General features: G+C 43.0%; 1 non-coding gene across 1 annotated transcript; it reads right to left on the bottom strand.

The window, feature by feature from the left end:
• Nucleotides 1-8,669: 8,669 nt before the first annotated feature.
• On the bottom strand, nucleotides 8,670-8,741 carry TRNAA-UGC (transfer RNA alanine (anticodon UGC)). Its single transcript has one exon. It is a non-coding gene; the product is annotated as a tRNA-Ala (tRNA).
• Between the last annotated feature and the right edge of the window lie 3,928 nt (nucleotides 8,742-12,669).

Below are 12,669 nucleotides of genomic sequence, written 5' to 3'. Positions count from 1 at the left end.
GTGTATTGTGCTGATTACACTGCCCCCTAGTGTCCAACAATCACTCTGCATAACATTTTCAAAAGCAAATATCTGATATTTAGTTCTGTGTTACACCCAGACAGACGAGCCGCTGTATACTCACACGTATCAGATTCCTGAATATTTGGAAGCTTTACTAGTTTTTTTATCACAAAACATGGAGATGTCGGGGATTGAACCTGGGGCCTCATACAGGGAAAGCATGCGCTCTACCACTGAGCTACATCCCCTGTATGGACACCCATGGATTTGTTCTCATCTCCAAGAGTCACTAATCTATGACTATCTACTAATAGATTTTCTCTATTATTTTTTCTCTTTTATAATCATGCAGCATAAATAACATCATATTCTCATAGTCTGGACTATTAGGGACAAGACAAAACTATTTTTCTTTAATTTTTTCATTATTTGTTTATATTTAAAATATGGGGAAAAAAGGAGGCGATTTTATTTTTTATGCCTTTTATTGAACAGATTAAAAAAAAATGCAATTCTCCTTTTCCCGTATTTTAAAGAGATTGTTCCCTACTGGATGGCGCTTTTCTATTGTCCCAATGATTTAAGAAGAAAGCATAGAGCACTTACCTCCCAGATACGCACCGTGACAAGCACTGCACCCCATGATGATCTCCTGATATTGCTTATGTCTGATGATTGGTTGCAGGCCATCAACAGCGGTAGAAAGGCGGCATCACCTGCAGGAGAGATTACACTCTTGTGTCAGTGTGAGCGGGCTGTCGTGGAGAGCAGTCACATTAGTGACTGCTGATGTGACTCTTCTCCAAGTCATCCGGATTGTCGTGGGACAGTATGGATTATATTCACGGCAGACAGGTGAGTATTATGGTGGTTTACTACTTTTTGTCGTTTACAGGTGACAAGGGCATCAGGGATTAGGTGTTAAGGTGAGCATTATGGTGTTTTTTTATTTTTTTCTCTTTTACAGGGGACAAAGGCTTTGGTGAATTAGGTGTAAAGGTGAATATAATACTTTTTTATTTTTATTTTAATAAAGGAGTGTTTGTCTTTATTTCAAATAAAGGACTTTATTCTGGGTGTGTTTTTTTACAATCTGATTATTGGGTTAGTAATAGGGAGTCTTATAGATGCCTCTCCATTACTAACTTGTGGGCTTGATGTTAGCGGCCATAAAACAGCTGACGTCAACCCCACAATCATTAACCCACTTGTCATCGCATCAAGACAAGTGGGAAGAGCAGAGGCTAAGCATCAGATTTGGCACATTTTATTGATGTACCATTTCTGGGGCGGATGAGAGCTGATGTTTTTAGTCTAGGAGGGGGCCAATAACCATGGCCACTTCCTAAGCTATTAATATCATCTCGCAGCTGTCTGTTTAGCCTTTGATGGTTAGTGAATATAGGGGGACCCCACATCAATTTTTGTTTGGGGTCTCCCCTATAATAAGCAGTAAAGGCTAAGCAAACAGCTGTGAGCTGATATTAATAGCCTGGGAATCTTTATGGCTATTGGCCTGTTCCCAAATAATATCAGCCACCAGCCGTTGATTTTCCCTTTGCTGATTATAAAAATTACGAGGGACCCCACTTCTCTTTTTTTATTAACAAGCACAGTAAAATACACACCTAAAGTAACCTTAGTTCGCTGCCACTAGGTGTTCCAGCAGCTGGAAACTTCCAAAACCTAAAATGTCCCTCAAAGTTTCCCATGAGGTTTCTGGGCCTTGCAACTGCCGGGAGACCCGGTGGCTTTGAACTCTACAAGGTTACCGGAGTTCAAGCCACCGGGTCTGACGGCGGTAGCTCTAATGCGAGACTTTTGAATGCCGGAGTGCTGGACATGCGCCGGGAGCTGAATGCAGCTCATATCATTGTTGCCTGAGATCAGCGCGAGCAGGCGACAGTGATGGAAATTGTAGTCAGCAAGCCCAGTGTACATTATGTGTAAAATAAAGAATTAGATTAAAAAAACAGAGGGGGCTCTGGCCAAATTTTCATAACCAGCAGAGGGAAAGCCGTCTGCTGGGGGCTGATATTACTAGCCAGGGAAAGGGGCCATTAGCCCAAAATGTTCCCTGGTTATTAATAACAGCTATCAAAAGACTGACCGTCACTTCCAAAACAGAAAACTGGTCTGTACAGGTGCTTACTAAGAGTTGCCATCTATATAACTAACAAATAAAGTAGCACTCTGTAGCGCTATAGCATGAAAACATGAAATGTATGAAATTTGAATTGCATTACTGCTCTAGAAAATAGAAATAAATGAGAATTCTTAGCGCATAAATTAGCCAATTCATGTGTACCCGATAGCCATGGTAAGGCGACTCTCGTTGCCAGGAACCTACCTAGTGTGAATCCAATCTTATACTAAAGTCTACATGTATATGGGAGGGTAGGATCCTGCTATAATTAAAACCTCCTGAGGCTTAGGGGTGGAGTGATCATTCAGAAATCCTATGTATACAAATATCAAAAGACTGACCGTCACTTTCAAAACAGAAAACCGGTGTGTACAGGTGCTTACTAAGAGTAGCCATCTCCATATATAACCAACAAATAAAGTAGCACTCTGTAGCGCTATAGTATGCAAACATACTATTGTTATAGTTACAGTGGTGGCCAAAAGTATTGGCACCCCTGCAATTCTGTCAGATAATACTCAGTTTCTTCCTGAAAATGATTGCAATCACAAATTCTTTGGTCTTATTATCTTCATTTAATTTGCTTGCAAGGAAAAAACACAAAAGAGAATGAAGCAAAAATCAAATCATTGATCATTTCACACAAAACTCCAAAAATGGGCCGGACAAAAGTATTGGCACCCTCAGCCTAATACTTGGTTGCACAACCTTTAGCCAAAATAACTGCGAACAACCGCTTCCGGTAACCATCAATGAGTTTCTTACAATGCTCTGCTGGAATTGTAGACCATTCTTCTTTGGCAAACTGCTCCAGGTCCCTGATATTTGAAGGGTGCCTTCTCCAAACTGCCATTTTGAGATCTCTCCACAGGTGTTCTATGGGATTCAGGTCTGGACTCATTGCTGGCCACCTTAGAAGTCTCCAGTGCTTTCTCTCAAACCATTTTATAGCGCTTTTGGAAGTGTGTTTTGGGTCATTGTCCTGCTGGAAGACCCATGACCTCTGAGGGAGACCCAGCTTTCTCACACTGGGCCCTACATTATGCTGCAAAATTTGTTGGTAGTCTTCAGACTTCATTATGCCATGCACACGGTCAAGCAGTCCAGTGCCAAAGGCAGCAAAGCAACCCCAAAACATCAGGGAACCTCCACCATGTTTGACTGTAGGGACCGTGTTCTTTTCTTTGAATGCCTCTTTTTTTTCCTGTACACTCTATGTTGATGCTTTTTCCCAAAAAGCTCGACTTTTGTCTCATCTGACCAGAGAACATTCTTCCAAAACGTTTTAGGCTTTCTCAGGTAAGTTTTGGCAAACTCCAGCCTGGCTTTTTTATGTCTCGGGGTAAGAAGTGGGGTCTTCCTGGGTATCCTACCATACAGTCCCTTTTCATTCAGACGCCGACGGATAGTACGGGTTGACACTGTTGTACCCTTGGACTGCAGGGAAGCTTGAACTTGTTTGGATGTTAGTAGAGGTTCTTTATCCACCATCCGCACAATCTTGCGTTGAAATCTCTCGTCAATTTTTCTTTTCCGTCCACATCTAGGGAGGTTAGCCACAGTGCCATGGGCTTTAAACTTCTTGATGACACTGCGCACGGAAGACACAGGAACATTCAGGTCTTTGGAGATGGACTTGTAGCCTTGAGATTGCTCATGCTTCCTCACAATTTGGTTTCTCAAGTCCTCAGACAGTTCTTTGGTCTTCTTTCTTTTCTCCATGCTCAATATGGTACACACAAGGACACAGGACAGAGGTTGAGTCAACTTTAATCCATGTTAACTGGCTGCAAGTGTGATTTAGTTATTGCCAACACCTGTTAGGTGCCACAGGTAAGTTACAGGTGCTGTTAATTACATGAATTAGAGAAGCATCACATGATTTTTCAAACAGTGCCAATACTTTTGTCCACCCCCTTTTCTAGGTTTGGTGTGGAATTATATCCAATTTAGCTTTAGGACAATTCTTTTTGTTTTTTTTCATTGAAGACAAATTAAATGAAGATAATAATACCAAAGAGTTTGTGATTGCAATCATTTTCAGGAAGAAACTGAGTATCATCCGACAGAATTGCAGGGGTGCCAATACTTTTGGCCACCACTGTACTATTGTTATACTTTAGGAGGGCTAAATCTGCACCTTGCTGGTGATCCACTGACCAGCCCACCCGAGGCGTCCACAGGGAATCTGCCAGGTAGGAAGATTACCAGTCCAGGTCCTGTTCTAATAGATAGTTTTGTGGATTTGGGGTAACTGAGTGATATGGACACATTATTATAGGGGCACGAGACACCCAGGTAAAATCCATGTATGTCATGTAGGACGGCCCTGGTGGTACAGAAAAGTAAAAAAAACTGATGACTTTTTTTTTTAGAGGCATTTGTATACTTTACCTTCTATTATTATTTATTCTATTTTCACTCATTTATATAACCTGATCATTTCCCTGACAGGTCGGTGAGTTGTTTATTGTTTAGCAATAATGTATCACCCACAACTATAAATGATAAAGAATAACATTCCATTCTTATCATTTACAGCAGAGGATAATTTACACCATATATAACATGTATATAATATCTACCAAAGCAAAAAAACGACTATTTACAAACATGGAGAAAACTGATTTTTCTATCTTTTCCAACACAGATTTATATACATTTATATTCTATTAATCAGATGGGATATTTCTATTCCACATTCTCTGCCTCATTCACCAGTTGGCAGCAAACATGGCGGCCTGGCTGCTCTGATGTCACAATGCTCAGGATTAGGGGGTCACTCAGTTATGATGTCATAATGACATCATGGAATGTCCTGAGGGTATATAATCTCTGAGCACTGTGACATCAGCGCCATTTCTTGAGTTGATGCTTTTGCTGAGACTTCACTTTGGTTGTGGAAGAGCAAACTAGTTTGTGTTACACATCTGGTGATTACTTCCATTTCTTCTTCTTGATCTTTGATCAGAGCACAATAACACCGGTGCCACCGGAGAGCTTAGTTCTCCAATATTCTATCAGCCAGCTCCAGGTACCTAAGTCATGAGCGCCCGGGAGCTGCGCCAGCTGATTGCTGACAATGAGGCATGGCTGCGCCGACCAGAAAATCAAGGTAAGGGAAATATTTGGGGGAGATCCACAATATTCCCACACTATAGGGCTTTCCTGGGAGGAGATATCCCTGGGGTATGAGGGGACACATTTCAGGACAGACAGTGCAGGTTAACTAAGGCCAAAATAAAGTCAATTCTTTCTAGGGTTCCCCTCTCCCTAAACACCACAGCAGTAGAAGGACCCATCACTATAGCCAAAAAGTGTTTACTAAAATTGGAAATAATTCAGATAAATTCTTATTTGTTTATAGGTCAGGCCATAATTGTCCATGGACGGAGGAGGTCTCCTCCAAGAGATCAGGAAAGACCTTCTACCAGTGATGGAAGGAGGTCTCCTCCAAGAGATCAGGAAAGACCTTCTACCAGTGATGGACGTCAGAGAGACAGCAATGCTGTCACTGAGAGGAGAGGGAGACGGGCCAGAGATCCTCCACGGCGTAGAGGACAGGAAGAGAGCAGGGATAGAAGCCGCTCTCCTCTAAGACCAGCCCCTGCAGAGCCCTCCGGAGAGAGCAGCAGGGATGGCGGCCGTCCCCTCCCACCCATTCAACTGGAGGAAGTGGGTGTGATGACACCACCACTGCCACAGGTGGAGCCACCTGCACAAAACCTACCTGTGCAGGAGAGACCTTCTACTAGTGATGGACGGTCTCCTCCAAGAGACGAGGAAAGACCTTCTACCAGTGATGGACGTCAGAGCGACAGCAATGCTGTGGAGCCACCTGCACAAAATCTACCTGTGCGGCAGAGGCGGCAGCATTGGGTTCACAGGAGAGCACTGCTAATTGCAAATCTCCCAACAAGGGATGTAACCGCACAGGAGGAGGCCGAGTCATGTATCATCTGTATGACCGAATATGAGATCGGAGAGCAGGTCACGGTCCTTCCATGTGACCACACCTTCCATCAGGGATGTATTACTAGATGGCTCCGCTCCAAACCTCTGTGCCCCCTGTGCCGTAACCACTGCTTCCATTGAAGCACCATGTTCATGGTGCAGACAGTGGTGGAGAACATACTGACCCCCAGCCCAGGTAAGGGAGCAATGCATACATTAACACTACATTCATTACAAGACTGTAAAAAATATCACCTTTAACCTCCTGCTGTTCTGATCTCTCTTTAGTTTACCATCAGCTTTGGTCAACATCTTACCAAGCATGAAGGGCCATGAACACCCCAAAAACACCCGATGGTAAGTCACCTCTCATTCCCGCTGCCCCATGATATCTATATCACATGTGACATATAAGTAATTGTTCTTTTCTCCTTTTCATAGAAGGATGATCCAAGTCTGGAGAACATTGAGGAATTAGATCACAATGACTTGTCCTTCATGTAAGTAGATATTAGAATTTGCTTTTTTATATTTTCCAGCTGATTATTAACTTTTTACTGGGAATCTATTGATGAGATGTAATAATTTGGTGTCTTCTCTTTACAGAAATCTGCAGAAGTTACAGATCATTTCCATAATGATCCACAGATCCCTCATCTGCTTCATAGAGACCCTGATTCCATCATGTGCAGAGATGCTGATAACAGCTGCAGCCCCAGACTATGATATCCTCATATATTCCATTATTTGTCCAAATGTTCCTAAAAATAAATAATATTTACCATCTCTATGTCTGGTTGTGACTTCACTATATAGAATGTTGTTACGTAACATTAGCAGCACATAATGATAAGTGAGGGAGGGATTTACCATTAGTTGGTATAGGGGTAGTGGCAACAGATAAAGGGGATGTCCAGCTCTTTTATATTGATGACTTACCCTTAGGATAGGCGACCAATATCAGATTAATGGGGACGCGACCCCCGGCACGCGTGATCAGCTGTTCTTGGTGCCGGTAGGATGTGATTATTTGCAGACTGGAACAGCACAGCGCCAACAACTGCATAGTGGCTACAGCGGGGTACTGCAGATCATATGAATAGGGTCAGGTGTGCAGTACCCGGAATCGGCCACTATATAGCTGGCAGAGCAGTACAGCATGGGCTCTGGCACCGCGTCCCACATTGCTTTAAACTGCTCGCGATACTCATCTCTCCACGTTCCTCCGCAGCTCCGGTGTCTTCCGACTCTGTGACATCTCAGGGAAGAGGGCGCGATCACTACAGCGCCCCCTCTGTGCTGGGCAGTCACAGTGCAGAGAGCCGGAACACGCTGTGGAGACAGGACCTGCGGCCAGCGGGGAACAAGGAGAGGGAAGTATTTGATTATTATTTTTTTTCTGTATGGAGCATTATATGGGGCCCATACTGTATGGAGCATTATATGGGGCCATACTATATTGAGCATTATATGGGGCCATACTGTATGGAGCATTATATGGGGCCCATACTGTATGGAGCATTATATGGGGCCATACTGTATGGAGCATTATATGGGGCCCATACTATATTGAGCATTATATGGGGCCATACTGTATGGAGCATTATATGGGGCCCATACTGTATGGAGCAATACATTGGATACGGAAAGTATTCAGACCCCTTTAAATGTTTCACTCTTTGTTTCATTGCAGCCATTTGGTAAACTCTAAAAAGTTCATTTTTTCCTCATTAAAGTACACTCTGCACCCCATCTTGACTGAAAAAAAACTGAAATGTAGAAATTTTTGCAAAATTATTAAAAAAGAAAAACTGAAATATCACATAACGCTATGCATATTTTATCAAACCCCTCCATGGAGCTGTAGCACTAAAGCACTAGGATAGCAGGTCGCAACTATGCAGTGTGTGGTCCTTAAATGAAGGTAAAATCATAATAGAAATATGGTATCACTTTTGGGATTCTGGGATCAACGAGCGATGAGTTATCCCAGAAGTTTTTAATAAAATGTGCAGGCTAGAGCCCAGTCCCTGTGACGTCATCCCAGGGGGGTCTCTCCCTTCAGCATAAAATAGTTGGCTGGGGGGTATAGATACTATAAGCAATGGGTCATATTCGATAACGTTCAAATCAAATCCACCTATATTGAATCGTCTCAGCGATCTTATAGTAAGTCTCTTCTTTAATCCTTATTATTTGGTGTAACTATTAATGTATTGTATTGTCTCCTTTTGTAAACATTTTTGTATAGTTTTCCTAAACACTGCCTCCCATTTGGATTAAATATAAAGTCTAATCGTTCTGTTTCTTTTGTCCTGTAATCGTTCCCTTCCCAGAAGCCATACACTACCAGAATGCAGGCGTTTGGCCAGGCAAGGCCTTGTACTATATTTCAAACTCAGCCGGTGGTGGCAGCGAGTAATATTAATAATTGGGCTATTGTGAAGCTGGCAGTGACTGTACAGAGGGCATTAACATATATTCCATATGTTGGAATCCCTGATGAAATCCTGACACAGTGACAGCATGGTGAGATATAGAGTGATCTCTGTGGAATACATGACAATGGAGATGCCGGGGACTGAACCTGGGGCCTCATACATGCAAAGCATGCGCTCTACCACTGAGCTACATCCCCTGCATGTGTGTTATGCTCATATGCAAAACCCTAAGGGTATGTTCACACTTATTTGAAAGCAGAAATTTCTGCAGCATTTCCACATCTCTTGGCAGGAAAAACGCAGCGGCAAAAACGTGCTTTTTTTCCTGCATTTTTCTAGCGTTTTTAGACAGCAATAAATGACATGGAGATAGATAATGGAGATAGATTGAGTAGATAGATAGACAGATATATTGACCAACAGACGTACAGAGAGACATTTAGACATAGGAACAGACATATAGACAAATAATTGCACAACCACCCAACATATAATAACTTTGCACCCTGTGGAGCTTATCAGGCAGCTTTTAATGATTAAATAAAAAAACAAACAAAAAAAAATGACGTGGTGTATCCCCCCATGTAACCAGCAAAGTTAATTAAAGCAGACAACTGAGAGCTGATATTATCAGGCTGGGAAGGTCCCTGGTGATTGTGCATAAACATACCAGCCCGCAGCACAGCCCTCCATGTGCTCGCCGAGGTAGTCTGACTGCCATTAGGTACCGAGATGAGATCCTCAGACCTCTTGTGAGACCATATGCTGGTGAGGTTGGCCCTGGGTTCCTCCTAATGCAGGACAATGCCAGACCTCATGTGGCTGGAGTGTGTCAGCAGTTCCTGCAAGATGAAGGCATTGAAGCTATGGACTGGCCGCCCGTTCCCCAGACCTGAATCCGATTGAGCACATCTGGGACATCATGTCTCGCTCCATCCACCAACGTCACGTTGCACCACAGACTGTCCAGGAGTTGGCGGATGCTATAGTCCAGGTCTGGGAGGAGATCCCACAGGAGACCATCCGCAACCTCATCAGGAGCATGCCCAGGCGTTGTAGGGAGGTCATACAGGCACATGGAGGCCACACACAATACTCAGCCTCATCAGGAGCATGCCCAGGCGTTGTAGGGAGGTCATACAGGCACGTGGAGGCCACACACAATACTCAGCCTCATCAGGAGCATGCCCAGGCGTTGTAGGGAGGTCATACAGGCACGTGGAGGCCACACACAATACTCAGCCTCATCAGGAGCATGCCCAGGCGTTGTAGGGAGGTCATACAGGCACATGGAGGCCACACACAATACTCAGCCTCATCAGGAGCATGCCCAGGCGTTGTAGGGAGGTCATACAGGCACATGGAGGCCACACACAATACTCAGCCTCATCAGGAGCATGCCCAGGCGTTGTAGGGAGGTCATACAGGCACGTGGAGGCCACACACAATACTCAGCCTCATCAGGAGCATGCCCAGGCGTTGTAGGGAGGTCATACAGGCACGTGGAGGTCACACACAATACTCAGCCTCATCAGGAGCATGCCCAGGCGTTGTAGGGAGGTCATACAGGCACGTGGAGGTCACACACAATACTGAGCCTCATTTTGACTTGTTTTAAGGACATTACATCAGAGTTGGATCAGCCTGTAGTGTGTTATTCCACTTTAATTTTGGGGGTGACTCCAAATCCAGGCCTCCATTGGTTAATAAATGTGATTTCAATTGATGATTTTTGTGTGATTTTGTTGTCAGCACATTCAACTTTGTACAGAACAAAGTATTCAATGAGAAGATTTCATTCATTCAGATCTAGGATGTGTTATTTGAGTGCTCCCTTTATTATTTTGAGCAGTGTAAATACAGTTATATAAAAAGTTTGGGCACCCCTATTAATCTTAAGCTTAATGTTTTTTAAAAATTGGTGTTTTTGCAACAGCTATTTCATTTTGATATATGTAATAACTGTTGGACACAGTAATGTTTCTGCCTTGAAATGAGGTTTATTGTACTAACAGAAAATGTGCAATCTGCATTCAAACAAAATTTGACAGGTGCATAAGTATGGGCACCTCACCAGAAAAGTGACATTAATATTTAGTAGATCCTCCTTTTGCAAAAATAACAGCCTCTAGTCGCTTCCTGTAGCTTTTAATGAGTTCCTGGATCCTGGATGAAGGTATTTTTGACCATTCCTCTTTACGAAACAATTCCAGTTCAGTTAAGTTTGATGGTCGCTGAGCATGGACAGCCCTCTTCAAATGATCCCACAGACGTTCAATGATATTCAGGTCTGGGGACTGGGATGGCCATTCCAGAACATTGTAATTGTTCCTCTGCATGAATGCCTGAGTAGATTTGGAGCGGTGTTTTGGATCATTGTCTTGCTGAAAGATCCATCCCCTGCGTAACTTCAGCTTTATCACTGATTCTTGAACATTATTGTCAAGAATCTGCTGATACTGAGTGGAATCCATGCGTCCCTCAACTTTAACAAGATTCCTGGCGCCGGCATTGGCCACACAGCCCCAAAGCATGATGGAACCTCCACCAAATTTTACTGTGGGTAGCAAGTGTTTTTCTCGGAATGCTGTGTTTTTTTGCCGCCATGCATAATGCCTTTTTGTATGACCAAACAACTCAATCTTGGTTTCATCAGTCCACAGGACCTTCTTCCAAAAAAAAAATTGGCTTCTCCAATTGTGCTTTTGCATACCTCAGCCGACTCTGTTTGTGGCGTGCTTGCAGAAACGGCTTCTTTCGCATCACTCTCCCATACAGCTTCTCCTTGTGCAAAGTGCGTTGCATAGTTGACCGATGCACAGTGACACCATCTGCAGCAAGTTGATGCTGCAGCTCTCTGGAGGTGGTCTGAGGATTGTCCTTGACTGATCTCACCATTCTTCTTCTCTGCCTTTCTGATGTTTTTCTTGGCCTGCCACTTCTGGCCTTAACAATAACTGTCCCTGTGTTGTTCCATTTCCTTACTATGTTCCTCACAGTGGAAACTGACAGGTTAAATCTCTGAGACAGCTTTTTGTATCCTTCCCCTGAACAACTATGTTGAATAATCTTTGTTTTCAGATCATTTGACAGTTGTTTTGAGGAGCCCATGATGCCACTCTTCAGAGGAGATTCAAACAGGAGAACAACTTGTAAGTGGCCACTTTAAGTAGCTTTTCTCATGATTGCATACACCTGGCTATGAAGTTCAAAGCTCAATTAGGTTACAAAACCAAAAAAAGTGCTTTAGTACGTCAGTAAAAAGTAGGTAGGAGTATTTAAAACAAGAAAATGATAAGGGTGCCCATACTTATGCACCTGTCAAATTTTGTTTGAATGCAGATTGCACATTTTCTGTTAGTACAATAAACCTCATTTCAAGGCAGAAACATTACTGTGTCCAACAGTTATTACATATATCAAACTGAAATAGCTGTTGCAAAAACACCAATTTTTATAAAACATTAAGCTTAAGATTAATAGGGGTGCCCAAACTTTTTCATATAACTGTATAAGATGGATAGGTATACACACACAGAATATCAATGACATTTACATAATGGATGGTCGTGTGATGCAAAGAATAAAGAGAGAAACAATATAAAGACAAAAGAAAGTAAGTGGGATGTGTGCAAACAATGCTCCAGAGTGTAACAGTATACAGTATGGGGGTCTGACAGTATATGGAGGTCTGACAAAGGGAGAACTAAGTGCAAAATCAAATATCAAAGATCCTGGAATATAACTGGAGAGGTTTTACTAATTTATCACAAGACATGGATGCATGCGCTCTACCACTGAGATACATCCCTTGGATGGAGACTGATAGGAGGTCACATAAGTGATGGACGATCCATGACGCCGGCGCTGCGGTTATATTTCTCCTTATTCTCATGTGACCATTCTGATACATTTCTTCTCCCTCCTTGTATTTGCTCCTCTGTTTTTGGAACTCCCATAACAATAAATAAGAAAGCCGACACGTGCGCCACCGGCTCCCACCCACTCACTATGTGCATTATCTCTGTACTGTGACCTCACTATGTGCATTATTTATGTACTGTGACCTCACTATGTGCATTATTTATGTACTCTGACATGACTATATGCATTATCTCTGTACTG

This window comes from Phyllobates terribilis, unplaced genomic scaffold (assembly GCF_046119375.1).
Source record: "Phyllobates terribilis strain yellow unplaced genomic scaffold, ASM4611937v1 Scaffold_3__8_contigs__length_932513732, whole genome shotgun sequence".
Lineage (NCBI taxonomy): Eukaryota > Metazoa > Chordata > Amphibia > Anura > Dendrobatidae > Phyllobates > Phyllobates terribilis.
The sequence above is the reverse complement of the archived record's forward strand: the minus strand, read 5'-3'. Positions and strand labels throughout refer to the sequence as shown.